The following is a 25622-nucleotide window of genomic DNA, read 5'->3' as shown; positions in this document are numbered from 1 at the left end:
AAAGTTTTGAGAAATTTCTTACATATCTAACTAAATAGAAGAGAGTTGGAGTCTCATATTGGATATATTCAGTCCTCTGAACTGTTCTACTTAGACTGTTTTGTTTGGATGAATCTGGAATCACAATAATGAGTACACGAAGATGGAGAATTTTTTACAGAACTTTTAGGTAACTGTGGACATTGTTTTATAATGTTATTAATTTTTGCCAATAATTAGTATCTGATCCAACTGATTCCCCCTCATCAGTTTAAAGTATTTGAGAGTATTATTAATTCTGTTTATTTTAACAAGGGTCAGTTTCTTGAATATTGGTTGTAATATGTAATTTGAAGTCTCAGAAACAAACATTTTATACTTGATTACATTAAAATCTGTCTGTCCTGCACCTGAAATAGAAATTTCCTTTAGCATAATGTACTGGTCATTTGGAAATTATAGGTTCACAGAGTCATGGAAAGTTTCTAAATGTTCACTCTTTTTGCTAAAAAAAAAAAAAAAACCTCAGTTCATCACAGTTATTAATATCTAATATCAAAGTTGATACCACTAACAATATCTAAGTCATTGGGAAATTGTAATTGGTAGATATGTCTTGCCTCTCTCAACTTCTTTCTCTAGAAAGTTTAAATTTTATAACAGGTGGGAGTCGGTGGTAGTGCAGTGGGTTAAGTGCAGGTGGTGCAAAGTGCAAGGACCAGAGTAAGGATCCCGGTTCGAGCCCTGGCTCCCCAACTGCAGGGGAGTGGCTTCACAGGCAGTGAAGGAGGTCTGCAGGTATCTATCTTTCTCTCCCCCTCTCTGTCTTCCCCTCCTCTCACCATTTCTCTCTGTCATATCTAACAATGATGACAATAATAACTATAACAATGAAAAACAACAAGGGCAACAAAAGGGAATAAATAAATAAAATAAATATTTAAATTTTATAACAGGTAAACAAAAATAAATGTCAGTAATTTTTCCAACTTCTTATTTTTAAAAAGAAAAGTGACAGCCGCTCAAATCCTGTAATAATTTTGTCTATAAAGCTGTTTGTATTAAAAATGCTTTTCTCTGTCAAAAGTGATCAATTTCTATTACAAATCAAATAACTGAAGACATTTTTTCACTAATTCATACCATTTTACATTGGTAAGCTGCAAAAGTGTTTTCTAGATCTTTCTTTTCTTCACATAATATTGAAAAGACTAAGAATTAATAAAAAATAAATTTTATTCATTTGTTACAGAACTTTTAAAGTGAGTCTAACTTTCCCTCTTGACGTCAGTGTTGAAGAATACAGTTTAAGGCCACAGTATTTATACTGAGAGCTTCAATTTATCCATCACTCCCTTGCAAGACAACATAATCACTACTTGTTACATTTTCATGTGTGCAAATGTTACAATAGTGAAATTTGTGTACCTCCTGAGAGCTTTTCTTGGGTTTCATCAAGGATCTCTATAGCACTCTGAAAAATGCTATTTTGTTTTGATTTGGCTATTTTAAAGTAATTTTATCAGGTATATAATTTCGATACAGCTAAATTTTATGTAAATTTGCCTTGAGTGAGCTGTTTCATTATTACAGTTATCTTCTCTTGCCATTGATGCATATTTTTGTCTCCACTGTCTACATTCTACATCTGTCACTTTTTCTTGAATCTTTTTGTAATCATCACTTTATTGGGAGGGGATAATAGCTTGTGCTATAGTTGTTCAATTTTTTATGTCCCCATGATAAGTGTGCACAAAACATTTTCATTCTCAACTTAGGTCCTTTATCACCATCATATACCAGGACTTCCAAACACCCTCCAACCCTTTCCATACTCTCTTTTCCCCGATTCCTTTGCTTTGATACAATACATCAATATTGTATTTTATTTTGCATTCTCCTTTTCTGATTTTGTTTCTTTTTTTAAAAAAATATTTATTTATTCTTTTTGTTGTTTTATTGTTGTAGTTATTATTAGTGTTATTGTTGTAAGTGTTAGGACAGAAAGAAATGGAGAGAGGAGGGGAAGACAGAGGGGGAGAGAAAGATAGACACCTGTAGACCTGTTTCACCACTTGTGAGGTGACTCCCCTGCAGGTGGGGAGCTGGGGACTTGAACCAGGATCCTTACTTGGTTCCTTGCACTTTGCGCCATGTGCACTTATTAACCCCAACACTACTGCTTAGCTCCCTCTGTTTTTGTTACTTAAACTCCATCTACGAGTGAGATTATTTTGTATTTTATCATCTCCTTTGCCTGTCTTGGATGTAACATGAAGAAATCTTGAATCTTTGGACACTTTTTAAAAATTATCTTTATTTATTGGACAGAGACTGTCAGAAATCAAGAGGGTAGGGGAAAATAGAGAGAGAGAGAGAAAGAGACACCTGTAGAACTGCCTCACCACTTGCAAAGTTTTCCCCCTGCAGGTGGGAACCAGGGGCTCAAACCCAGGTCTTTGCACATTGTAACATGTATACTCAACCAGGTATCCCAGCCACCACCCACCCCCTAGGAAATCTTTAATCTTTTATATTTATCTTTCTTCACTGCTTTTATTTGTATTTAAGTTATTTCAACCTTTTAATTTTTAAAAACTAGTATCAATTGTATTCATTCCTTTCTATGGCTCTTTTAGTTTTATCACTGAATGAGTTTCCCCCTATTGTCCTACTTATGGTACTTCTGTTTCAATTTTTTTCCCTATTTTTATAATTTTGACATATCATTCTTCCAGTTTCTTCATTTAAAATTATTTTATCTCAACATTCTAGAATGTAAAATGCCCAAATCTGAGACCACAGAGATCATATTCAATCCATGGGACCAATGTAGTCCAGAGTTTAGTGATTCTCTGATACATTCTCTCTCTCATGTCCCTCATAGATTGAATAAAGGAGTTTAGGTTTTATTAAAAAACAAGCTAATTAAAAATAATTTTAGTTTGTCTGAAATATTAGGTTGTTGTTTCTCTTCTCATGGATATATATTTTGGACATCCTTTTATTATAGGGATATTTTTTGTTTTTAATCACTTTTTTATAATACCTCTGAATGGAATTTAATTATCAAACTTTTCCTGAACATACTTTTCAGTGTAAGGTATCATTCTGTACTTTCATTCCACAAACCTCCTCTTGTCCTTTTCTCTAGAGCGCTATCTTTTGTGGTTTTCAATTACAGAAACCAGACCTTCCACTTTCTGCAACCCACAACGACTCTGGGTCCATACTCCCAGAGGGATAGAGAATGGGAAAGCTGTCAGGGGAGGGGATGGGATATGGAAATCAGGTGGTGGGAATTGTGTGAAACTGTACCCCTCTTATCCTATGGTTTTGTTAATGTCTCCTTAAATAAAAAAAATAACTAGTCTGTCACAGTAGACTTGGGGATGTAGAAGAGGGAAATGAGAAAGGTGGGTCAAAGGGAAGCTGGTAATTTAACTTTCTGAGGTAGAAAAGGATGATGGTTTGCTGGAAGATGAAATGTTCTGTTGGTATGCTTCTAGTTCTGCTTCTGGGATCCCTTCTGTTACATTGCTTGACGTTGTGGTCTATTTACATGGTCATTCTGTTACATTGGTTTGGTCTCACTCTCCCTGCCTCTGGGAGATTTTGTTTTAGTCCTTGCCTTTTCATGCTTCTTGCTTCTCCCCGCCCCCTATCCTACATACTTCTTGGTTCCTGACTCTTCGCTGGAGGAGAGAGAGGAGGACAGATTTGGGTTGTGGTTAGTGTTGGTATGCTTCTAATTCTGCTTTTAAAACCCCCTTCTGGGGAGTCGGGCTGTAGTGCAGCGGGTTAAGCGCAGGTGGCGCAAAGCACAAGGACCGGCATAAGGATCCCGGTTCGAACCCCGGCTCCCCACCTGCAGGGGAGTCCCTTCACAGGCGGTGAAGCAGGTCTGCAGGTGTCTATCTTTCTCTCCCCCTCTCTCTCTGTCTTCCCCTCCTCTCTCCATTTCTCTCTGTCCTATCCAACGATGACAACAACAATAATAACTACAACAATAAAAAAACAAGGGCAACAAAAGGGAATAAAATAATAAAAATAAAATAAATATTTAAAAAAAAAAAAACCCTTCTGTTTCATTTGGCTTAATCCCCCCTGCATTCTATTTACATAACACTGTATTCTATTTACATAACCTCTGTTAACAAGTACCACGCTCCCTCCAGGGCATTGGTGGTTCAGTGGTAGAATTCTTGCCTGCTCCGCCCCCTCTCCTTGTCATACCCTGATTTTCACCAGTCACTTTTCTCTCCACCCTCTCTGCGTCACATCCTCTTCTCACCCTACTGGGCTAGTATATTTATAAGGACAAGATTGTTTGTAGTTTTAGTTTAGCTTAGCTTGGTATAGATTGCGCTGCATCCTGCATGAATAAAGAGATACTGCGTACAGCCCAGCCATGAGTCCCGGGTCATCTGTTACCCGCCCATGAAGCCAGCCCGGCAAAAACAACAGTTAGATTAGATTAGATTAGTTTTTTGAACCGTTCACTCGTGAATAAAGAAATATTGCTTCTCCACTCAGCCATGTGTCCCTGGTCATCTGTCTCCTGCCATGAAGCTAGCCCAGCATGCTGGCACTGTGACCTCTGATTGACAATGTACTAACACCTATCTTGGGGAAATGTAGAAATGTTCCCTTGGAACAACAATCAGCTTCCCAGAAAAACAAGTCCATGCGGATTAGCCTGCATGACACACAAATGAAGCAACAGTGGTAGAGGAATGATGGCTCCCAGCACATACACAAAACCTGGTCAGGCGGGTCTGTGGAAAGGAACAAGGACTGTTGAGATGAACCACACAAAAAAACAATTTTTAAACTTGGAACAGCAGTGCATGCAACCAGGGCCAACATTTCCTATGTGAGTACCAACCCTAAAGCAGCAGTCAAGTTCTGCCCACTCTTGTACACTCACCAATCTCTCTTCACTCAGTGTTGGCTCAGTCTGACCATTGTCTCAGACAGTAAATATAATAACTAACTAAATAAAAGAGGTTCTTGTTTTTTAAATATTTATTTATTCCCTTTTGTTACCCTTGTTTTTTTGTTGTAGTTATTGTTGTTGTTGTTGGATAGGACAGAGAGAAATGGAGAGAGGTGGGAAGACAGAGAGGCGGAGAGAAAGATAGACACCTGCAGACCGGCTTCACCGCCTGTGAAGCGACTCCCCTACAGGTGAGAAGCCCGGAGCTCAAACAGGGGTCCTTATGCCAGTCCTTGTGCTTTGTGCCATGTGCGCTTCACCCGCTGGGCTACCACACGACTCCCATTGCACTTGTTTTTAAGGTTTAGAGCAGAGACCTCAACACTGATGTGAAAAACAAAATCATTATGTAAATCAACATTCCCTCAATTAAGTAAAACTGGAGTTGAAGGGGGAAAAGTGATTAAAAAATACAGCTTTTGAGGCCAGGCAGTGGTGCACCTGGTTAAGTGCACACATTACTGTGCTTAAGGACCTGAGTTCGAGTTCAAGACCATGGTCTCCACCTGCAAGGGGAACTTCACAAGGTCAACCTAAACTGAATATTTATATTTAAGATATTCTTGCTTGTATTCCACTGGCCAAATGCACCATCAGTGAGGCATGGGAGAATTTTTTTTTTTGCCTCCAAGGTTATCGCTGGGGCTTGGTGCCAGCACTGTAAGTCCACTGCTATGGGCAGACTTTTTTTTTTTTTTTTCCATTTTATTGGGTAGGACAGAAAAAAATGAGAGGAGAGGAGAGACAGAAAGAGAGAGAAATAAAGAGACAAACATGCCATATCCAGTGAGCCATTTCACTCCAACCTCATTATACAGAAACTTCATATGGAGATATGCTCCATATATATACAGAAACGCTGACTCTTCCATGTCTGAAAGGTGCTGGAAGTAAGATCTAGTGTGGGAGGAGTAGTGAACATTTCTACAGCAGAGTTGGGTGTTTACAGGACACAAATATTCACCAAGGGCATAGAATAGGACCTATAACCAGTTAAGAGAATTGTAACTGAGACCCTAAATAAACAAATATATCTTTAAAAAAAGCTGGTTGAGTTCTTGAAAAAAAAAAGTACAATAAATGTTTCCATTCACTATCCTGAATAGTATGAAACATATTTCACTTGACGCTTTTGGATGAGCAGTGTGCAAGGACCTGGGTTCAAGCCCCAGAACCCCACCTGCAGGGGGAAAGTTTCACTAGTGGTTAAGCAGGACTGCAGGTGTCTTTTTTGTCTCTTTCCCTCACTATCTCCCCATCTCTTCTCAGTGTCTCTCTGTCTCTATCCAGTAATAAATAAATAAAAAAACCAAAGTACTGGTAAATAGAGAAAGTGACATCACTAAAAATAAAATTGTACAGTGTTCTTCTTTATTGGGAAATTAATGTTTTACATTCCACAGTAAATACAATAGTTTGTACATTCATAACATTTCCCAATTTTACATATAACAATACAACCCCAACCAGATCCTCTGCAATCCTTTTTTGACCTGTATTCTCTGCCCCCAACCAACCCAGAGTCTTTTACTTTGGTGCAATAAATCAATTCCAGCTCAGGTTCTACTTGTGTTTTCTTCTGATCTTGTTTATCAACTTCTGCCTGAGAGTGAGATCATCCCATATTCATCCTTCTGTTTCTGACTTATTTCACTTAACATGAATTTTCAAGGTCCCTCCAAGATCAGCTGAACACGGTGAAGTCACCATTTTTTATAGCTGAGTAGTTAGTATTCCATTGTGTATATAGACCACAACATGCTCAGCCACTCATCTGTTGTTGGACACCTGGTTTGCTTCCAGGTTTTGGCTATTACAAATTGTGCTGCTAAGAATATATGTGTACACAGATATTTTTGGATGGGTGTGTTGGGTTCCTTAGGATATATCCCCAGGAGAGGAATTGCAAGATCATAGGGTAGGTTCATTTCTAGCCTTCAGAGAGTTCTTCAGACTGATCTCCACAGAGGTTTGACCAACTGACATTCCCACCAGCAGTGCAGAAGGGTTCCTTTGACCCCACATCCTCTCCAGCATTTGCTGCTGTTACCTTTTCTGATGTATGACATTCTCAAAGGAGTGAAGTAGTAACTCATTGTTGTTTTTTATTTGCATTTCTCTGACAATGAAAGAATTGGTGCATTTTTTCATGTGTTTCTCAGCCTTTTGGATCTCTTCTGTGGTGAATATTCTGTCCATGTCCTCTCCTCATTTTTGGATGGGGTTATTATTTTTTCTTGTTGTTGAGTTTAGCAAGCTCTTTATATATTTTGGTTATTAGCCTCTTGTCTGATGTATGGCATGTAAAGATATTTTCCCATTCTGTGAGTTGTCTCTTGGTTTATGTAGTGGTTTCTTTTGCTGTGCAGAAGCCTTTTAATTTGATGTAGTCTCATAGGTTTATACTTGCCTTAGTCTTCTTTGTAATTGGATTCATTTCATTGAAAATGTCTTTAAAATTTATGCAAGAAAGAGTTCTGCCAATATTTTCCTCTAAGTATCTGATAGTTTGTGGTCTAACATCCAAGTCCTTGATCCACTTGAAATTTACTTTTGTATTTGGTGAAATATAGTGGTTCAGTTTCATTCTTCTGCATGTTTCAACCCATTTCATCCAACTTCATTTGTTGAGGAGACTCTGCTTTCCCCATTTAATAGTCTGGGCACCTTTGTCAAAGATTAGATGTCCATAGGTGTGGTGGCTTACTTCTGGGCTGTCAATTGCTTTTCTGAGAATGTTTCTATGCCTCCATCTAGTCTGAATGACAGTCTATCAGGATACAATAGTCTTGGTTGAAAGCTTTACTCATTGAACACTCAATAGATATCTTGCCATTCTCTTCTGGCCTGTAGTGTTTGTGTGAAGGAGTCTGCTGCTAATATTATGGATTTTCCTCTGTAGGTGACTCTTTGTTTTTTCTCTTGCAGCCTTCAGGATCCTTTCTTTATCATTATTCCTTTCCATTCTAAATATGATGTGTCTTGGTGTCTTTAATTCTGGGTTAATTCTGTTTGGGACCCTGTGGGCTTCTTGAACCTTTATGTCTTTGATGTTGTCTAGACTAGAGAAGTTCTCATCACTTATGTCCTGAAGAATGTTTTCTTCCCCTCCCTCTCTTTCTTCCTCTCGTAAGCCAATAATGTGTGTATTATTTCTCTTGATGTCATCCTGTAGGTCTCTGTTATTGTTTTCAGTATCTCTTAATCTCTTTTTGAGACCTCTTACTTCTTTTTTAGTTGTCTCTAATTCATTCTCGATCTTTTTAATTCTGTCTTCAGCCTCACTTATTCCATTCTCTCTGCCCTCTACTGTTTTATGGAGTTCATCTATTTTGTTACCCTGTTCTGATACTGTTTTATCTTGTTTAACTAGTTGTGTTCTTAGCTCAGTGATTTCAGCTTTCAGCTCTCTAATAACCTTGGGATAATTAGTGTTTTCTTCCAGAGTCTCATTTGTTGTTTCTGCATTTCTCATGACAATTCTTTCAAATGCTATTATTTCCTTAACTAGTGTTTGGATGTTGACCTCATTATTTTGTGCTTCAACCTTTGGGGGGCTTTTAGCTGGACTCTTGTCCTGGTACATTTCTCCAATATTTCTTTGTGTTGGTTTTAGCCATTTTATATAATATGTTATGAAGTCCCTCTCTCAATACTTTTCAAATTACTGATCACTCTTGCCTGGATTGAGTAGTGTCTATGTAAGGTAATTAAAGTGTTCTTTTTCTTCCCTGTAGGATATGGGAGACTGAAGGCTTTTAAACTATAAGTAGGCTTCTTAGCTTAATCACTGTCTCCTGACCAAGAGATAAAGCAGGGTGGGGCAGAGATAATCCAGTGGTTATGCAAAGAGACTCTTACAGCCTCACCAAGTTATAAATCTTCTCTTGAGTTTCCTGGTTAGTTCTCTGTTCCCTGGTGTCAGCACAGGGCCTCCCCACTGCTGCTCCAGATTCTGAGGGCAATAGCAATGGAGACTCACAGTTGCATTTGGTGAGTCTTAGGGGAGTCCTCTTCTCCCTTCAGCCGTCTTTTTGTTGGTGAAACAGACAGGAGGTGTTGTCTCAACTGGTAAACTGTGGGACTGTTACCAGCCACTTAATCTCTCCCTAGGCTCCTCTCTTTCCATGAGCCAAACATGTTTGCACTCATGGGTGATTTGGTGGTTTCCTGAAGTTGTTCTAGTCCTGTCTTTTTGTGGTCCCAGGTGCTCTCCTTTGGTATTCCTAGATGACCCAGGAGAGGAGAGGAGAGAAACAGAGCTGCTGTTCCATAGCTATGCCTCCAGAAGTCTCTGTACAGTGTTCTTAGTGAAGAAAAAAAAATACTTGCAGAAAAAAGCCTCCTCATCCTCTTATTGCCTTCATAGTCTCTCTCTCTCACACACACACACACACACACACACACACACACACACACACATCACATCACATATAAATGCTGTAAGACTACATGATTACATAATTGTCCTTGAATGCTAGTCAAGTACTTGAAATTGTGAGCAAAGTACTCGATTGCTATCCTTTATCCAACAGTAGTTATTTGAAATTTCTGAAAGCTTAAGAAATTCTGCAGGAAAAATACTACAAGCTTATTTAGTCTATTTAATATGAAAAAAGTAGTATTATTAGGCATGTTTGAAAACCCAAGAAATTCTTTGCATGTAGCTTAGGCATTGTATAACCGTCACATATAATTTAAATGTTGTGATGCCATGCAAAATGCTGAAAACATTGCTATATAATTACAAACCAGTACATATGGTTAATAGTTGCTATATGTGATAGCATAGGTGGGTTGTATGCTGTACTATAAATATTGTTTTGGGCTGTTGGAAAATTCATGTATTTTTCTGTTTTCCCATGCAAAAATGCATCATGACTTTTCTGACATACCCATATTTTCATATATGGGCTAAAAAAGGAGAGCAGTAAATATATCATTAGAAAAACACAGACAAGGGCTCCAGGTGGTGGCACATCTGGCTAAGCACACATATTTCCCAGTGAAAAGACCTGGGTTCCAGCCCAGGTTCCCTACCTAAGGGGGTCTACTTCATGAGTGGTGAAACAAGTCTGTAGGTATCATTTTTCCCTCTCTCTATCTCCTCGTCTCCTCTCCATTTCTCAGTGTCCTATCTAATACAAAATTAAAAGGAAACAAAGGAAAAATAATTGCCTTTAGCAGGAGAAGTGAATTTCTAGTGCCAGCACTAAGCCCCAGGAATAAACCTGGAGGCAATTAAAAAAAAATAAAAAGAAGAAAACACAGATTTTACAATAAACACCAAGGAACTTTTCAGTAATTGTTACTCAATATTAGAAGTGAAAATGTGAGTTTGAACAGAGGGTGAGGTTGAAAATCACCAATGTCATCACATTTTACACTTGTGGAAGTTGACAATGTATACAAAATAGTTGATAAAGGACTCATTTCACTTAAAAGAACTCATTTCACTTAAAGGACTCATTTCACTTACATATTCTCTACCAGTTTGGTGTTTCTGCGATGACTATTGAAAAAAAAAAACCTTCATAAAAAGTGTTGGGAACTGCATGTCTTCCCCTCACCACAGGGTTTTTACTTTGGTGCCCTACTTTCAATTTAGTAAGATCCTGCTTTTAGTTTCCCTTTCAGATCTTCTTTCTCAACTTCTGTTGATGAGTGGGATCATCCCATACTCATCTTTATCTTTCTCACTTAGCTCACTTAACATGATTCCTTATAGCTCTGTCCAAGATGGGTCAGAGAAGGTGGGTTCATTGTTCTTGATAACTGTATAGTATTCCATTGTGTATATATACCACAGTTTTCTCAGCCACTCATCTGTTGTTGGGCACCTGGGTTGCTTCCAGGTTTTAGCTCTTATGAATTGTGCTGCTATGAACATAGGAGTACACACCTCTTTTTGGTTGGGTGTTAGGGAGTCCTTGGGGTATAAGCCCAGGAGAGGAATTACTGGATCATATGGAAGGTCCATGTCTAGCCTTCTGAGAGTTTTCCAGACTGCTCTCCACAGAGGCTGTACCAATTTACATTCCCACCAGCAATGTAAAAGGGTTCCTCTGTCCCCACATCCTCTCCAGCATTTGTTGCTGCTGTCCTTTTTGATGTATGCCATTTTTACAGGAGTGAGGTGGTATCTTAGTGTTGCCTTAATTTGCATTTCTCTGACAATCAGTGACCTTGGGCCAGTGGGGGGTGAAGATGGGGGGTGGGTGGGATGGGACACAGTCTTTTGGTGGTAGGAATGGTGTTTATGTGCACTCCTAGTAAAGTGTAGTCATATAAATCACTAGTTAATTAATATGAGAGGGGGAAAATTAATTGTATGTCTTGAAGTTTTTAAAACAAAGACTGAATCTTTTTAATATATGGGCTGTGTATTTGATATGCGGACTCTCTCAAAAGCCTAGACCAAGTAGATCAGAAGCAACCAATAGCACAGCTATATACAAGATACTGGGTACTATACAGCAAACCCTAACAAAAGGACTTTTCAAAGTTAACCCAATTACCAAATAATGTGATGATAACATTAACTATCGATTGTCTTTTTGAACCCTAAGACAGCAGGAACCTCACATCTCCACTATAGAGCCCCTACTTCCCCCAGTCCTGGAACCTTAGGATAGGGCCCACTTTCCCACATGCCTCTCCCAATCCATATCAAATAATATTGCATCTGCCGATCGCAACCTAATCAACACAATGATTGCCACCTCAACATGCTTCAGCTCAGACTGTGTCCAGAGACTTCACGTGTGGAATGACAGCCCTTCAGCTTCATTACTCGGGTGAGACCTTTCCTTTCATAGTATTCTCTAATTCCATCCCAGGTGGTTCACTTTCTAACAAAGTCCCAAAGCCTAGATATAGACCAGATTCTGTGAGAGAGAGCATTTCATCACATGTATCCATAAACCAATGCAAAATATATACCTGAAAGCAGAAGTACACTAGAGTTTGCAGTGATTATCCCTCTAACACTTCCTCTCCACTATTCCAAGCTTTGGGTCCATGATTGCTCAACAATTAGTTTGGCTTCGTATGTTAACTCTCTTTTCAGCTACCAGGTTCCAGATGCCATCAGGATGCTGGCCAGGCTTCCCTGGACTGAAGACCCTACCAATGTGTCCTGGAGCTCTGCTTCCCCAGAGACTCACCCTACTGGGGAAGAAGAGAGGCAGACTGGGAGTATGGACTGACCAGTCAATGCCCATGTTTAGTGGGGAAGCAGTTATAGAAGTCAGACCTTCCACCTTCTGCAACCCACAATGACCCTGGGTCCATGCTCCCAGAGGGATGGAGAATGGGAAGGGTATCAGGGGAGGGGATGGGATGTGGAGATTGGGTGGTGGGAATTGTGTGGAGTTGTACCCCTCCTACCCTATGGTTTTGTTGATTTATCCTTTCTTAAAAAAAAAAGTGTTGGGATCTATGCTTTAGGATTAAATATTTTAGACTAGAGTTCTGATAGCCTTCTGATTTTTATGAAGTTTCTTCTGTGGCAGCGCTAAAACTTTTATTCCCTTCATTGACACTCAGCATGATTTTCAAAGACAGTTAGCTTTCACTTTCAACAATTTACCAATTTTATTCGGATTATAACTTGAGACTTTTCTCCAAATGTCATTTTGTTAAAAATGTTCTGTTGAATCTTAAATCAGATGCAAATATAAAATTTCCAATGTAACCATCAACCAAACATTTGCTTTAAAACATATGTATACTCTGTGAAGTTTGAATACAAGGAAAGTAATTTATGCATCTAGGAAAATATCTCCCAGGGAGGTTTTTGTGGCATTTTATCTATGTGTTTAAAATGATCAAGTCATGGATACCTAGCTCAGTAGAGCCACTGGCCACCACAAAGGAGAATGATGCCAATGCAAAGCTATATAAGCAGTGGAATGGTACTATGATACCTCTCCCTCTTTTTTTTAAAAAAAAAGTACAGGTAGGATAGCATAATGGTTATACAAAAGACTTATAGCTGAGGCACTAAGTCCCAAGTTCAATGCCCTGAACTATCATAAGCCAGAGCTGGGCAATATTTTGATTTCTCTCTCTCTCTGTATCTCTTATTAAAATAAATAAAACATATTTAAAAGAAAAATGAATAAAAGTTTCTCCAAAATGGTAGAATTATGCAGAACACAATACCTCAGAGAAATCCCAGCAGCAAAAAGAGATAAGAGAAATTTAATTTATAAGGAAAACAAACAAAACAATAAGGCAGATATATGAGAAAAGCATCTAGTTAGAAATTATACAAATAAAAAATATTAACACTAAAGTAAAAACTTTAAAAGAAGGGGTGAAAACTAGGTATTAGAATTAAGAGAATTAGTGGAATAAAAGCTATATCATGAAATTTTCACAGTGTATGTGGAAAAAAATTATGAGGTGAAAAATATTAAAGACAAGATTGAATTAGGGAGTTCAAAATAGTAATTCTCAAAAGGATGTATTAAAAAAGGCAGCAATCAAATACAAATTTACTGACATTTTCTTTTTTTAAAAATTATTTATTCCCTTTTGTTGCCCTTATTGTTTTATTGTTGTAGTTATTATTGTCGTCATTGTTGGATTGGACAGAGAGAAAATGAGAGAGGTGGGGAAGACAGGAGGAGAGAAAGATAGACACCTGCAGACCTGCTTCACTGCTTGTGAAGTGACTTTCCTGCAGGCAGGAGCTGGGGACTCAAACAGGGATCCTTATGCCGGTCCTTGTGCTTTGCACCACCTGCACTTAACCTGCTGCACTACTGCCTGACTCCCAACTGGCAATTTCTTAATCTTACTAAATAATGTAAACCAACAGCTTGAAAATGCCTCATAAATCCTAAGTCCCAATTCTGAGTAACATTATATTCCTAACAATGCGTGTCATTGACACAATGACCAACTTTCTTAATGATGAAAGTCAAAGGGAAACAAAAAACTTTAAAATCTTAAAAAAAAGAAAAAAAAGGCAATTGGGCTGTAAGACAATGGGCATTAGACCAACAGCTCAAGCATTAGAAAACAGGGATCACCTTTCCTAGGGATATATCCTAAGGAAACAAACATACCCATTCAAAAAGATGTATGTATACTTATGTTCATAGCAGAACAATTTGTTATAGCCCAAACCTGGAAGCAACCCATGTGTCCAACAACAAATGAGTGGCTGAGTAAGTTGTGGCATATATACACAATGGAATATTTCTCAGCTATTAAAAATGGTGATCTCACTGTTTTCAGTCCATCTTTGATAGACCTTGAAGGAATCATGTTAAATGAGATAAGTCAGAAACAAAAGGATGACCATGGGATGATCTGGCTCATAGACAGAAGTTGGAAAACAAGGTCAGAAGGGAAAACACTAAGAAGAACTTAGACTGGAGTTGGTGTATTGCACCAAAGTAAAAGACTCTGAGGTAGGGGGTAGGGTTCAGGTCCTGGAACATGATGACAGAGGAAGGATCTAGTGGGGGTTGGATTGTTATATGGAAAACTGGGAAAAGTTATGCACGCACAAATTATTATATTTTACTGTCAACTGTAAACCATTAGTCCCTCAATAAAGAAGTTAAAAAAAAAAGAAAAAGAAAACAGGAATCAGATAATAGTAAATATTTTCAGGGAGTTGAATGGCAGTAACAGCTAAGTTAAAGTTCTTTACCAGCTAAATGAAAAAGTTATAGTATCATGGTAACATCAGTAATTTTAATCTTTTTTAAAAATTTATTTCATTTTATTTATTTATTTCCTTTTGTTGCCCTTGTTGTTTTATTGTTGTAGTTATTATTGTTGTTGTCGTTGTTGGATAGGACAGAGAGAAATGGAGAGAGGAGGGGAAGACAGAGTGGAGGAGAGAAAGATAGACACCTGCAGACCTGCTTCACCGCCTGTGAAACGACTCCCCTGCAGGTGGGGAGCCGGGGTTCGAACCAGGATCCTTATGCCGGTCCTTGTGCTTTGCGCCACCTGCGCTTAACCCGCCGCGCTACAGCCCAACTCCCTCGTAATTTTAATCTTTAACTAAAAAATAGCAATTTCAAGGATAAAAAAAGCTATGACCTGGAAAGATAGGAAAATAATTTGGCAAGCATTTGGGTAATTTACATTTGGGTAAAATCTAGTAATTATAATAGGATGGAACTGAATTTTGTGATTAACCTTTGAACATATAGTGAAATGAATTCAAATATAACTTAGGATATATATTTTTTATTTTGTTCAAGTAAATTTATGTTGATTAATGTAACTTTTTGCCACCAGTGTTGTTTTTGCAGCTTGATGCCTGCACAAGCTATTTCTCGCCCTTTTTTGGATAAAGATAGAAATAGCGAGAGCAGACTGAAAAAGACACCTGCAGCACTGCTCCATGACTTGTCAAGTTTCTCTCTTATAGGAAGTTCAAAACTATCATACTAAACTCAGGGAATGTCCTTACTTTACTAATGTGCTGACATTTGCTCTGCTGAGTGAATCATCTGGCAAGATGCTTTTGATGTAAATAAGTTATTTGGTAAATTCTGCATTGATGTAATTATAAATGGCTCTAGGGCAGAATTTTCAATATAATTTTTGTCCTTGATTACTTGCTACTTATGCTCATATGAGTATAATCCAGCATACATTTCTTTTATTTTAACATTCACTTTTAAATAATGAGACTATAGTATAATCAATAACACTTTCATCACTGTGATTTTTGTGTCTTTGTTGGGAGCCAGCAAGAGGGATTAAAGATGTTTGTTTCTTTTAATGAGAAATCCAGAAACACTAAGATAAACCACTTCCTCTCACAATGCATTTATTACCAACATTTTATATCTAAGTTGTTAGTCTAATATCCTCATCATTCTCTATTTTAGATTATTGAATAGTTCTTTAGTGGTACCAAGTTTCTTCATAACTCTGCTTAACCATCATTTTATGAGGATTATCTCATTTCTCTAGCCTCTAAGGCAACGATTGGGTTTTGAATTTGTTTAACTGAATTGCAAGCAAACACTCTGAAATACTGAGGACTCTCCAAAGACTTCTAGTCTGAACAAAAAGAATTATAAACCCAGCTCGAAAAGACCAATGTTCAATTACTAGTTTATATGTGCAATGAAATGCTGCATTTAAAAGTGAAAGTGAAAAGAACCACAAAGGACTGAGATCATGTTTTAAAGTATTTATGTCACGTTGAATTTGAACTTTTTGAGTTTTTGATGATTGGACAATGATCTTGGTATTTGAATATCTCAATTAAGATGAAGACACATTTGCCTAGGACTGAACATATATTTTGCTTTGCTTTTAGCTCTGTGAAGCATCACTAGTCTAGGCTGCTGGGAGGATCCTGCAAGGCTTAAGGAGGAGTGCTATAAAATTGCTTAGCGTGGTAAGAGAGGTAGACAAAATTAAATGTGTATGCCATCACTAAATGTCTCAGATTACTTTTGTTCGTTTAAATAGAGGCTACATAAAACACCTTTATAAGATTTACATGGATCAGCACCTCAAATCTGTGGTCCTTGGGAGTCGGGCAGTAGCGCAGCGGGTTAAGCGCAAGTGTCACAAAGCACAAGGACCAGCATGAGGATCTGGGTTGGAGCCCCGGCTCCCCACCTGCAGGGGAATCCCTTCACAGGTGGTGAAATAGACCTGTAGGTGTCTCTCTTTCTCTCCTCCTCTCTGTCTTCCCCTCCTCTTTCCACTTCTCTCTGTCCTATTCAACAGCGACGACATCAACAATAACAGTAATAAGTACAACAACAATAAAAAAAAAAACAAGGGCAACAAAAAGGAAATAAATAAATACTTTAAAAAAAAATCTGTGGTCCTTGTTATAGGAAAGCACTGTGTTACTAGATATTCCAGATTCCCTGAAAGGGAGACTTATTTTGCAGAGCAGATGAAGAGAAGAAGAATAAACTTCTTGATTGCAGAGAGGGAGCAGGTCAATGAGATTAGTTGTCTGGAGAGAGTCGGCAACAAGATCCACAGGTGAAATAGGTCAACAAGGCAAAGGGTGACAAAACAAAGGTTTATTTGGTCTCTCTCTGAAAAAAAAACCCACCTAAATAATATGAATATCACAACATTAATAACTTTATATAATCTCTTTGGGTCCTGGAGCATGATTGTGCAAAATACGTAAGTTGGGCGGTGAGAGTGATTTGCAGATGTCTATCACCAGAATATGAAAGAGTGTAGTCATATGTGAACAACTCCACTGTAAATCATTAATCCCTAGTAAAATAATAAAAAAATGCATATATTCTACCACTCAGTTAATGGACATTAAGGGAAATACTTCTTAAAATATTAACTTTAGTATACTAAATTTATTAGGATAGTTACTACTTTACTAGAAACAGGACAGACCATCTCCCCAAGCAAATTTGCAAATGACATGATAAAGGGGAATATGTATATAAGTAGTGATTTTGGTATTTGAAGTGTGTGTGTGTGTGTGTGTGTGTGTGTGAGTAATTTCTACTGAAAATTATTACTTAAGTCCTGTTAGAGAAAACTGCTAAAAGAAAGTGGTTAAAATAATGAGACTGAAAAATATGATAATAATATGTTAATAGATCTATTATATATATAATAATATGTGAGATGTGAATGAAAATTTATGTAAAAGCCCAATGATTTTAAAAATTAAAATTTTAGGGATTAGGGAATGTTGCACACGGTTCAACATACAAATTACCATGCACAAGTATCCAAGTTCAAGTCCCTGATCGCTACCTGCAGAGGGGAAGTTTCATGAGCAGTGAAGCAAGTCTGCAGGCTGTCTATTTTTCTCTCTCCCTCTCTATCTATTCCGTATTCCCCAGTTTTTCTCAGACTCATCAAATAAAATAGAAATAAAAAACAAGTGGCCATCGGGAGTGGTGGATTTATGGTACTGGTACTGAGCACCAGTGATAACTGGTGTCAATTAAAAAATAGGACAGAGAATTGAGAGGTGAGGAGAGAGAGAGGGAGTGAGACAGACAGAAAGAGAGAGAGAAACAATTCTAAGTCTTAGTTTTATATTCCCAATTTAAATGGTTGTTTCATTGACTTGTAATATGGGTCAAACAAAGTGTTCTACAGCAATCAAAGTTAATTTTGAGTAAAGTGGAACTTTGAAGTCTCCCTATAATCGGTTATTCCCATGATAAATGCAAAGGGTGTTTCATATGGCTAAATAGAAATAATTTCATTGAACTCTCTCTCTCTCTCTCTCTCTCTCTCTCTCTATATATATATATATATATATATATATATATATATATACATATATATGTATATATATATTGCTTTCTATTTTATTAACTTTGTTTATTTTGTTTAATGGGACAGAGAGAAATTTATAGGGAAGAGCTAGATAGAGAGGGAGAGAGACACCTGTAGACCTGCTTTACCACTTGTGAAGCTTTCCCTCTACAAGTGGTAACCAGGGTTTTGAACCTAGTTCCTTGTGCACTATAGTGTGTGTACTTAACCAGGTGTGCCACCACCTGGCTCCTCCATTGAATTTGTTAAGAAGAAAACAGTTGGAGGTTTGGGAAAGTAGAGTATGAAATACAACACCTAGAAATAAGAGAGATAGGTGGACAAATGAGCTTGCTTGGATAGTGTGGAAATTTTATTTGTGTTTGACTTAGGTTCAAACCTGGCCCCACTGCAATGGAGGAAACTTCTTGGTGGTGGTCTCTTTCACTCTCTCTCTCTCTGCCTTCTCTGTAAAATATAATTGAATTGGTGTATTGCACCAAAGTAAAAGACTCTGGGGTGGGGAGGAGGGTTCAGGTCCTGGAACATGATGGCAGAGGAGGACCTAAAAGGGATTAAATTGTTATGTAGAAAACTGAGAAATATTACACATGTACAAACTACTGTACTTTACTGTTGACTGTAAACCATTAATTCCCCCAATAGTTGGAAAAATAAGGAAGTGAGATAATTATAAAAAAAAAGGGGGGGGAATTTCAGAGAAGAAATGCTGTGCAGATATATCTGAGTCAGAAAAAGTGAAGAAAAACATATATATATATTTAATTGTGACCAGGTTTGTTTCTGGGGAGCTTGGTGACAGTACTATGAATTCACTGGTTCTGGCGGCCAATTTATCCTTTTTTTTTTCTTTTGCCCCTTTCTCTCTCTTCCTATTTATTTGATAGGACAGAGAGAAATTGAGACAGAGGGAGACAGAAAGGGAGTGATAAAGATAGACTTTTGCAGACCTGCTTCACCAATCTTGAAGCATCCTGGACCCCTGCGGGTGGAGTTAGGAGGCTTATACCAGGGTCCTTGTGCATGATAATGTGTGTGCTCAGTCAAGTGTGCCACCACTTATCTCCCACAAAAACACTTTAAAATAATTTATCCAAAATGACATTTCAACTTTTGGCATTTATAAATTCTTATGTTTTAAATATTACCTCTTAAAATAAATATCCTTGATTTTTTGTGAAATACTATATGGTTTATTCTATTTTAATCTACAAATCAGATTTAGCATTTTCTCTTTAGCAGCACAATCATATCAGCATATAAACTACTGGCAATATTATTTTCTTTTCCAGTTTTTATTGGCAAATTTCATTATGGCATGATATGGTTACCATCTGGTGCTTCTTATAAAACATTATCCTCAAAACTTTTTTAGCAATATTCCAAAGGCACTGGAAATGCTTTCTGATAATACAATTTTATGTAAGTAAGATATTTCTCAAATATAAAATGAACTTAACTTTATGCTTATTATACACATTGGAAATATTCAGATGGTATGTTTATTTGAATTTTAAAATCTTTTTCTTTCTAATAGTTTGTTATGCAACTTATCAAGTTCTTCAGATTAGCTTTTTTGCTTAAGAGTATATTATTATTTTGGTAATCTTGAAGTCTTAAAAGTGCTGTACTACTTTTAAATGAATGACTTAACGATTTATCACTTCCCTGGACAGAGGACCCCACCAATGTGTCCTGGAGCTCCGCTTCCCCAGAGCCCCACCCTACTAAAGAGAGAGGCAGACTGGGAGTATGGATTGACCAGTCAATGCCCATGTTCAGCGGGGAAGCAATTACAGAAGCCAGACCTTCCACCGTCTGCAACCCACAACGACCGTGGGTCCATGCTCCCAGAGGGTTAGAGAATGGGAAAGCTATCAGGGGAGGGGATGAAATATGGAGATTGGGTGGTGAGAATTGTGTAGAACTGTACCCCTCTTATCCTATGGTTTTGTTAATGTCTCCTTTCTTAAATAATAATAATAATAAAAGATTTATCACTTTTCACAATATGTATCTAAGTAACTATGCTGAATAATTATTTTGTAAATAATCATCATACTTACCAACTTTGAAACACTTCAAATTCAGTATCTGGTTCATTTCAGTGAATAAAAGTGTTTCAGTATTCACATTGGCTTAGACACCTTTACAGGTATGCTAGAGCCGGGCCTGACAAACTAGGGGCAGGGGTACAGGAGAGGGAAAAGGGATTCTGGGGGTCAGGGGCAAAAGGGAGCAGGTGTGTGGGAAAGGGGTGCCCACCAGAAGAAGGGCAGGAGCAGCAACAAGGAGCAGGTGGTATAGTGTCTCCCAGCTGTGAAGCTGCACTGGAGATGACCTTGGCAGGGAGAAAAGAAACACTTCTGCAGGTAGCACTTACTTTGGATTCTTTTGTACAGCTGGCTGAACTGAGGAAGAAGTGGGGCAACAGCTGACATCTGCCCCTGTTTAACCCTTCTGTGCCTTCTAGGGTCCAGTTATCAGTGAGCTCCAGAGTATCACTGTATGCAGAATAAGTTTTTTGAAGGAATAGGTATGTGAGTTTGCCCTCCCTCCTTCTTCTTCCATTCCTTCATGTTCCTTCTCTCTTTCTTACTCTTTCTCCATTTATATTTTACATGTACACACATGTATAATATTACATATATCTGTATTATATGTATGGTTTATAAAATATCTATCAATCTATCTACACTCCAGTTCTACAATAATCTCTAATATAATATATAGTAACCATTCTGTGTGAACTAAGATTCTGTTGCAATCCTTTTAGTCTTTAGATTCTACTACAATTTTGGTAATCATTTTTTTCTTTGAAAGTCAACTTTATAGATTAAAAAATTACTAATACCACTTGATCTGTCAGAATGTGAGTTACTTTTTTTATTCATTCTAGACACAACTTGCTTTCAGTGGCAGACACAATGCTGGGCTCATGGTCAAAAGAGACTGAGAATAAAGAAAGATAAAAGAACTAGAGCTCTGGGGGTGGACATTGTGTGGAAATGTACCCCTCTTATCCTATAGTCTTTTCACTATTTCCATTTTATAAATAAAAATTAAAAAGAGAGAGAGGACTGGCTTAACTGAACATAGGGTGGTGTTGTGCATTGAATTTGTGACTTCTATTGTCTTAGAAATGCACTTAAGTATTCTGTCAGAATGAGAAATTTGGATCATGTTCTAATAGTCACCTTTTTGCCACATCCCTCTGCTCAGTAAATTGCTTATTATTTATTCAATTTCTCTTTATTTTCAGGTAGAGAGATTGAGACAATGAGGCAAGGAGAAATAGGGAAAGAAACTGCCATACTGGTTTCCTTCAATGTTGTTAGGTCTTTGCCTCTTCATATTCTTTTTTTAATACATGTATACATGAAATCTGTTGATGCCATTAGTTTTACTCTATTTTTTACTTCTAACTTGTTTATTCTTATTTGGCTAGATTTATTTTTAGGAAATACATAAAAAGAGTTTTATTGCCTCAGGGATACAATTTCACATTTCTCCAAACTTACCAACATCGAGATTCAGTGCTCTTACTCTGTAGAGCACTGGACTCCCATTAGTTTAATTTAATTTAATTTTACATTTATTTTAACCAGAGCATTGCAAAACTCCAATTTTATGACCATACCAAGGACTGAACTTGGGACTTCAGAGTCTTAGGTTTGAAAGCTTTTTGCAGAACTATTGTGCTACTTTTCCAACCCAACTCCCAGTAGTTTTAAACAAGCTCTTCAAGATGTGACTGGTCAGCATCGTTTTGTAAAGTGTCTGTACAATTCTGAATCGGATTCATTCAATTCTGTATTTAGATATTCCTTTGACCTTTTCTGTTTTCCGAGTGTCCGTGAATGACAAATCATGCTTCTAATTTTCAAGTGAGAACAGCAGAAAATTAAAAGAAGTGGTTATTTTCAGCTTACTCATTATGTGGCTGGAAGGAACTGCCTAAAGAAAGTGGTTGTGCTGACAGTTACTCATCCAGAATAGCTTGTCACAGATGTGATTCCTGGAATACAGAACTTAAAAGGAAGGAGTTATATACATTTTTTTTTCTTAAAATTTGTTTGGTGGGCTGACAGAACCAACTGAGGTTTTATTGAAAAAGACACTTGAAGTAATAGCATTGGTTTACAAGAATGGATAGGTTTTAGAAGTAGAACTTCATACCTTCAGAAATATGTATCATATCGTACTTACCACCAACATACTAGCACTGTTCACCACTATAAATGGAGGCCCTCTACCCGTTACTGTTACTCTAGCATTTTTCCCCCTCTGACAACCACCATTGAGCTATCAGAGTCTAAGAGTTGTTTCTGATGGTTTACTACCCTTTCTCTTTCTGACTTATTTAGGTTTTAATCATCACTATAGTACCATTCATACTGTTGCAAAAGGAAGATTTCATAATATTTTATAGTTGAATTTTATTCTAGTGAGTATTTGTACTAATAGGATGTCTTGTAGTACATAGAAGAAACAGTACAATGCCTCTGAAAGAAGTAAAGGAGAAAGAAAATGACATTGTTCTTTGAATATTGATCTGAGGGAGTCTGGTGGTAGCGCAGCAGGTTAAGTGCAGGTGGCACAAAGTGCAAGGACCTACATAAGTATCCTGGTTCTAGTCCCCGGCTCCCCACCTGCAGGGGAGTTGTTTCACAAGTGGTGAAGCAGCTCTGCTAGTGTCTGTCTTTCTGCCCCCCTCTCTGTCTTCCCTTCCTCTCTCCACTTCTCTCTCTCCTATCTAACAACAATGACATCAATAACAACAACAATAATAACTACAATGATAAAAAACAAGGGCAACAAAATGGAATAAATAAATAAATAAATAAATAAAAGTTAAAAAAAACCAACAAAATAAATATTGATCTGAGCCCACGTATGACTGATAAGACTAGCTATTTATCTGGACAAGTAGCTTCTTTTAAAGTGGCAGTCAATGGAACAGATTTGTTAGAAAGGAGAAACGTGATTATATAATCGGACTTAAGGGGCGTCTGGAAACTCAAAATTAGAAGCATACATAGGAGGAGGAGCAGCATTTCTAAGGCAGACAGAAAACAAGATGTTTTATAAGGGGAAAGAGAGAACAACAAGATTGTAGTTATGTATTTTAATTCAGCTATCAGGGTTATCACTGGGGCTTGGTGCCTGCAGAATGAATCCACTGCTCCTGAGTACTTTTTCTCTTCCTTCCCTTCCCCTCCTTCCCCTCTTCCCCTCCCGTCCCATCCTCTCCTCTCCTCTCCTTTCCTCTTCTTTCCTCTCCTCTTCTTTCTCTCCTCTCCTCCTCTCTTCTTTCTCTCCTCTCCTGTCCTCACCTCTTCTCTCCTTTCCTCCCTCTCTCCTCCCCTCCTCTTTTCTCCCACTCTCCCTCTCTCTTTTATATTATGGTATAAAGAAAGAGAAATAGGATGAAAGTGGTGGAGGGAGAGATACTTAGAGCCTGTTTCAGCTCTAGTGAAGCCCCTGCCCCCCTGCAGATGGGGACCTGGGACCTAAAGTTGGGTGCCTTCTTGGTATCTTATGACTTTAGCAGTTGTACCACCAACTGGGCCTTTGAATTCTGTAGATTTTTGAAATGAAATAACACTAGGGTAACACCGGGGCCAGGTGGTAGTGCACTTAGTTAAGTGCACACATTACAGTGCTCAAGGACCCAGGCTCAAGCCTTTGTTACCCATCTTCAGGGGGAAAGCTTCATGAGTGGTGAAGCAGTGCTGCAGTTATCTCTCTATTTCTCTGTCTCCTTATTTCCTCCTCTCCTGTTCTCTGTCTCTGTATAATAACAATATATATATACATATATATATGTATATATGACTTGATAGCACTTAGAAATAAAATTCTAAAGACATGGAAATAATTTCATAGAAACTAAAATTGGAACGATACAGAGAAGATTAGCATGGCCCCTGCGCAAGGATGACACGCAAATTCGTGAAGCGTTCCATATTTAAAAAAAAAAAAAAAAAGAAATAGCAATACCTCAGCAATAATAATCATTTGACTGCATCTTGAATAGGATGATTATGATTTCTAGGAAAGATCAGAAGATGGGGTCTCTTGAACTAAAAGTATTTTCTCTATTCAGCACTGATTTATCATACAGATACAATCTAGGAGAGCCACATTCCGGTTTGGGTAGGATAGCTCAGTCAGACTTTTCCATGATTTAGTGGTGATGTCTTGATATTATTTATGAGTTTAAACTCTGATTCTAGAATCATCAAGACACATTCTAATAAAAAGACTACATGCTTTAGGAAAGGGGAAAGGTGTCTTGAAGAGGATACTAGAGCAAACCGTGAGCTTAGAAAGAATGTCTTCCTCTGGAAATGAATTAATTAATCCCCCAACTTATAGCATTATGTGTTTGGTTCTTTGACCTAGTTAAATCAGATCTCTACTCTGATTTCAACTTCTATGAGTATGAGAATCAATGATCTAAATCAGCCATTCTCAAAATACAGTCAGAGAGATGACTTCTGTGGTCCACAAAGTAAAAAATAGTATCACAGCCACATTAAAATATGATTTGCACCCCACTTTTTATACTGTACTGATGATTGTGCTTCAGTGCAAAACAAAAGTGGCTAAAGCTCTTGAATCTTAGTAAGAATACAGTGTCGCAGTGTCTTCTTCCTTTTCATGCTCTTGAAAAATGATTTCATTTTAGAATATCCTTGATAAGCGTTTGAATGCATTAACTTTATGAACTTTTAGGTGACAAATTAGAAGTATGAGGAAAACAAACCTGCCACATATTAAAGTATAATAATTACCTTGGGGGAAAACACTCAGGTGGTTATTTGAGTTGCAAGCTGAACTAATAGCTTTTTCATAAAAGATGAGTTTTACTTGAAAGACTGAGAAGTGAACATGGTTATTCAGATTCGAGTTACTCTGAAGATAGATTTTTGCAAGTAAACCAAGTTAGCCCATGGTTTCAAGGAAAATTACCATCAGTATTTAGTTAATGTCCATTATTAACTTTGAGTTTTAGAATTAAAATAAAAATTTTATGTAAGTTGCATCAGTCAGAATTTCCTAGAAAGATTGGTAATGATACTTGTACATAAGACTTAAAAATTACTATTAACTGTATCATTTTGTGGAAATCTATAAAGTTCAATTATATGGGATTTTCTAGGTGACTAATACTTAAAAGTTAAATAAATTATTCATGGCGAAAATGTAGCCTATGTTGCTGAATTTTGAAGAAATAGAGTATGAGAAGTTATTGATATGGTTTCAGATTTTACATTGCTTTTAATTAATTTTTTTTTGCCTTGGGGGCTCTATGAGTCCACTGTGAATACACTATGAATCCACTGCTCTTGGAGTTCATTTT

The 25622-nt window shown here is 37.5% G+C and overlaps 1 non-coding gene across 1 annotated transcript; it reads left to right on the top strand.

The window, feature by feature from the left end:
• The first annotated feature begins 24124 nt into the window (after positions 1-24124).
• LOC132542702 (U6 spliceosomal RNA) lies at positions 24125-24228 on the top strand. Its single transcript, XR_009553669.1, has one exon. It is a non-coding gene; the product is annotated as a U6 spliceosomal RNA (small nuclear RNA).
• The last annotated feature ends 1394 nt before the right edge of the window (positions 24229-25622 follow it).

This window comes from Erinaceus europaeus, chromosome 1 (assembly GCF_950295315.1).
Source record: "Erinaceus europaeus chromosome 1, mEriEur2.1, whole genome shotgun sequence".
NCBI lineage: Eukaryota > Metazoa > Chordata > Mammalia > Eulipotyphla > Erinaceidae > Erinaceus > Erinaceus europaeus.
Note: the sequence above shows the minus strand (reverse complement) of the source record. Positions and strands in the feature narration are given on the sequence as shown.